Source organism: Cornus florida, unplaced genomic scaffold (genome assembly GCF_030987335.1).
Source record: "Cornus florida cultivar Cherokee Brave unplaced genomic scaffold, ASM3098733v1 CherokeeBrave_3.0.0_Hap2_Chr06, whole genome shotgun sequence".
Taxonomy (NCBI): domain Eukaryota; kingdom Viridiplantae; phylum Streptophyta; class Magnoliopsida; order Cornales; family Cornaceae; genus Cornus; species Cornus florida.
In genome coordinates, this window is record NW_026775576.1 from 102,017,607 (window position 1) to 102,023,030 (window position 5,424).

The window sequence follows — 5,424 nt, forward strand, 5'->3', positions numbered from 1 at the left end:
TTTTTTTTTTTTTTTAAATTCTTTTGACTTAACACAATTTAACTTGACAATTTTATTCTTAATTATCATGAATAGTACAAACGTGGCAGTATAGTTGAATTATAATTATAGTAATGGAGTGAAAATCAGAGATGATGGCACATCAGTGTTGTTCATATTTTTATTGTAGATACATTGCTGACAAAGTGAAATCACCATTACTGACAAAGTGAAGATCAATGTGTACATATCGATATAAGTTAATTATTTAGACTCAATTTCATTCTTATTTTTAGTTATATTAAAACCATAACTTGATAGGTAAAACAAAAGATTTCTAGTTATATTAAAACCCTAACTTGATACATAAAACAAAAGATAGATCTTAAAAAAAATCTATTATATATATATATTTTTTGAGAGTTAGAGGTTGTTCAAAATTCTATAGAGAGTTGAACTTTTTTAGATGAGAGTTCAAATATCTTTATAACTCTTTTGCTCCTTAGTCTTTAAAATCAAATGAAAATCAATAGGAAATTTTTTATGCAAATCCTCCACGTCTTGTGTTCTTTTCTAAAAATAAGTTCCAAAAGCAAGTTTTTCGAGCTTTACTTAAACGGACTTTTTAGGACTTTGACGTTTATTAGAATTCCTTTTATCTTAGTTAATCAAACACTCATATTTTTTTAAAAAGGGCTTCATAGGTTTGAAGCTATCAGAAAGCTTAGCCAAACAGGCTCTTACTAAAATATTTTTAAACATGTACTTTTAATTATTCAAATAATGCTAAATTAATTTAATATCTCATTTTACATTGCTAAGGTAATAAGCAACCCATGCGTCGCGGCACCTGTAATATTTTCAATTTTATAAAACTGAAACCCATACGTCACGGCACCTGTAATATTTTCAATTTTTGTCATTTTTTATTTTCTGAAATTTTATGATTTTTTGAGGATATTTTCGTCTTATCTCGTTTTGCGTGTCGAACACCGTGGGTTGTGCCGAGTGTGTCAAAGTGTTGATTTGGACATTTCCTTGAGTTCAGGACTCTTGGAAATGTATTGGTTGCCATTTCGGCATTTTTCTGTTTTTCGAGCCGGAGGATCCTAGGCGGGACCCGCTACCGGGGTTGTTTAGCATGGGGTTTGTGTCATGGGACCATTACTTTTCATGCATGTTTATTTCATACATAATAATGTGGTTACAAGCTAAATTATGTGGTTGTGTATTGGCTAGTACGTATATAAATATTAAAGTTAAATGATTTTTTTAATTATTTAAGCCATGGGGCCCGCTAGATATCATAACCATTGTAATGGCCTTTTTACACAGCCACGAAATTCACTCTCTCCCTCTGTTTGACAAATTGTGTGGCTGTATATATAAAACTTATTGTATATATATAACTTATAATTATATTATGATATTTTAAAAAGGGTCAATGGGACCCACCATTGCATTATAACTTTGTAAATGACCATAAGGCCATTATCAGACCTCATTCTTTCTCTTTGCTGATGTGTTCTCTCTCTCCCTCTCTGCTGATTTTCTTTTTTCTTTTTCTTTTTCAATTTCAAACCAATATATCTCTCTAACCTTTAGGAATTTGATGTTGTCACTTAAGGCAAAGTTGACGAGCGCGTCGAGGCTGACGTTTTGATTGAAGCAAAATGGCGTTTGGCCACTCCTTGGGATTTCAAATTTTCGGGTGATTTTGGGCCTTTTTCTTCTTTTTGAGGTAGGGGTACTCTAATCAATTGCTTCTTTGGCTTATTGTGAATTTTCTCTCTAATTTGATCTTAATCATGTTGAATTTTAATTATTTTGCCTATGGTTGTTGTATTTACATATTCTCAAGATGATGAAGGTGTCCTAAGTGTTAATTAAATTCATGTATATGATTATTTTTATTGAGGGGAAGAAGCATGCTTAGTATCGACATGTTGTATGTCTTGTGATTTCCAATTGCTATTAAATTGATGTTGTAGTTGTGAAAATAAATATTTAGAACTCCTTACCAAAATGTGATGATGATGTAGTTGGAATGTGTGGAATTTTATTATTGAATTGATATTTAGAAGCATGAAGCATTCATGTATTCATTGGGAAAAAGAAAAAAGAAAAATGTTTTAAAAAGCAAATGAAATTATTTTGCGAAAATCCGGACGCCTAGAAGTTGCCTAGTGGTCCATGGCGTTAGTGTGGTCTAGAGAAGTTAGGGAGAGACCCTAGCGAGGTTGAGCTACTTAGGCCGAAATGACATCTTAGAGTTGCCATGTGGTCCTGAATAGCTAGCTAATCATCGTCTTATGACGCTATAGAGTTGCCATGGGTCGGATCACTAACAGTTTGAAAAGGTGAAACGGTATTGTTTCGAAAATAGGGAGCGATATTGCTTGGCCTGGCATTTCATTGGCATATAATGCACACTTGGTACTCGGATGACTTGTATACGTACTTGTTGATATTATTATTGTTTTACTTATTTCCTGAAGCATGATTCCATTCACTTGTACTCTATTCTTATGTGGATTCACGGAGTCGTAAGAGGTGTGTCTTAGAAACTTCTTACTGAGCAGTTAACTCACCCCATTTTATTATTAACATTTTTCAGGATACGGAAGGGAAGTGGCGGATGACGCTCCTCCACAGGTTTTGATGGGTTAGTGGACTGTTTTAACATATTTTGTAACTATGATCTCATTTTTTTTTTTTTTTTTTTTTTATAAACTCTGGGATGACACATATATTATGTATTGACATAGGAAAGGACAGTAATGTCCTTAGTTGACCTTGGGTTCGGATAAAAACCCGGTTAGCGATCTGGACCCTCGGGTTCGGGTCGTTACAAATTTGGTATCAGATCAATGGTTCGAAAACCAGTAGGACGACGGGTAGAGACCTACCTAGGGTTGTGTGGAAGGTGGATTGCATTGTTTATGTGCTTATGTGTTAAAGTGCAAGTTGTCTGAGAAACATGCTTACTTGTTTAATTGCTTATGTGTTTACGATTTTAAAAGGCAAGCTTATTTGTTAAATGTTCACATGCTTACGTGTTTAATTGTTAAAATGTGTGTTATATGGCTATAACGATGAAATGTATAAATAATTGAAAACATATTAAATATGATATGATGACGAGTGTGTTTTAGGTGGTAACGACAATTAGTAGGCACGGTGTGTACAGTTTTATTTTAAATGATAATATGGCAAATAATGAGCACGATATGTGCAAGCATGTTTCATATGGCATTGTAACGGTTATTTAGGCATGGTTTATGCAAGTATTTTTTTTAAAGGAAAGACGGGGTGTTTAAACTTTAAATGAAGGGACATGATTGTATCATGGTATGGGGTACGATTGTTTTATATATATATGTATATATATATACACACACACACACATGTGTGTGTGTGTGTGTGTTCAAGTGTGTATATACGGTTAAGTATTGGATGGTTGCTGGTACGGTAGAGTACTTGTTACAGTATGGATGGTTATGTGGGTTTCGACCTAAGTAGGCGAGGAGCTCGATTACTCCAGGGTTGTTTAGGTGCCGATTCTTATCGAATGAATGGCGTAGGTCTTTAGCTCGTGGATTGAGCTATTCGGTGCATGGTTGCTTCAGTTTTCTCATTGTTTTTATGGCGTAGTGTTTGGGGCACGACTTTCGAACGATTGCATATGGCATAGCGCGATGTCCAGGGTGAGACGTATGAGTTTCATGTGTTAGCGCATGGGTTCTTGTGATCGTGGAGGTTAGGTGTACGATGTGAGGTTTTTGTGAGGTTTGTGTGAATTTTAGGGGTTAGTATTTGTGACTTAGTTCACGGTTTGGTACTGAAGTTCTCTTTGAATCGGTTTGTGATGAGTGTGATAGAGGTTGCTTGTAATACCCCTAATTTTTAAAAGGATATAACTGAAATTTCTTTATTGATTTTATGTGCATTTTATTGATTAGTTGAGTTATGTGCATTTAAATATGATTTATCTGGCTATGTGTTTAATGTTTTTTTTATTTGCTTAATTGATAATTGTGTTTGTTTAAATTCATTGTAATTGTTTTTAATTTAATTATTGGTTAATTTAAAGTTTTGATTATTAGTGACTTAATTGACGTGTAATTTTTGGTAGCTTATATAATTTAGGTGTGTTGTATTTATGGTTTAGATTTAGGGTTTTATTTTCATGTAGTCGCTGACATAAATTAGGTTTTACGTAAATCTTATAATTATATGGTTATATAATTTGACTTAAGGTTGTGACATATACATATAAATCTTATACGTCTGCTAGGGTAAGGAAATTAAAACTCAATTCACGTAAGGGTTTATGAGAGGAAAAACAGAGGGGTTTCTTGAGAGGGAAAAACAGAGGGAAATTGAGAGAATCAATTAGGATTGCAGCCATGGATTGAAGGTGGGATCAAGGAAGAAAGAGTCGATGGCTTGTAGAATAAAACTGGAACAGTGGGAGAGTTGCAGGTAGTCTACAGTTCGTTGCAGAATTTAGGAACGGCGATAAAGGTTTCAAACTGGAATCTTAAGGCAAGTTTCAGTCTATTCCTCTCCTGTAAACTTGTGTTCTGTGCATTCTAAATGGTCTCCAGGAAGTTAATTAAACATTAAAATGGATGTGTTATGCATGATTAAATCAAACTGTAATCTGTAGTGTGCCTTCGTTTAAACTGTAACTATTTTGGTCTTAACTGTTTCGATTGTGGCTAAGCTTTTGTCAAACAATTCATAAGGGGTTTTAAAGAGTTTCTAGGACTATTTGGATCTAAATTAGACCCTAAGAATTTTTAAAAAAACAATTCAGACAGAGACTTGGAATTTTGCCGGTTTTAAATAACTGAAATCGGTTCGTGCATAAACTGTTTTGGATTATGTATTAAACTTCTGTAAATTATTTCCTAATGGAAGGTGAGGAGTTTCTAGGATTGTTTAGATTTAAATTAGACCCTAAGAAGTTTAAAAACAATTGGGACAGTGACTGGAACCTTCGTCGGAAGTGAAGGGGATGAACAGACGAAGAAGAGGCAAGCAGAGACGGCCCTCAGGGAGAGAGCCGGCTCCCTAATGATGGGAGCCGGCTCCCATGAAGAGAGGAGCCGGCTCCAAGGGTTTCCAGAGCCGGCTTCCTTGGTTGCTAACACCTACGGGGTGTTTTCAGGCGGTTTTCTGGGTTTCAGGGACTTGGATGTGATTTTGGGAAAGTTGTGGGAGGTTTTAAAGGTTTAAAATTAATCTATTGAAGCTTGAAACCAGTTAGTATAAGCTAGTGTGCTAACCTTAAAAGGTGGATCATGAAAAATAAACATGTGATTATGCATACTGTTAAAGATGGAGGAAGGATGAAGTTGTTAATTTGTTTAGCAACCTAAACAAACTGTGAAATTTTTTATTTGATGTTATATAACGGATGTATATAACTTAATAAAG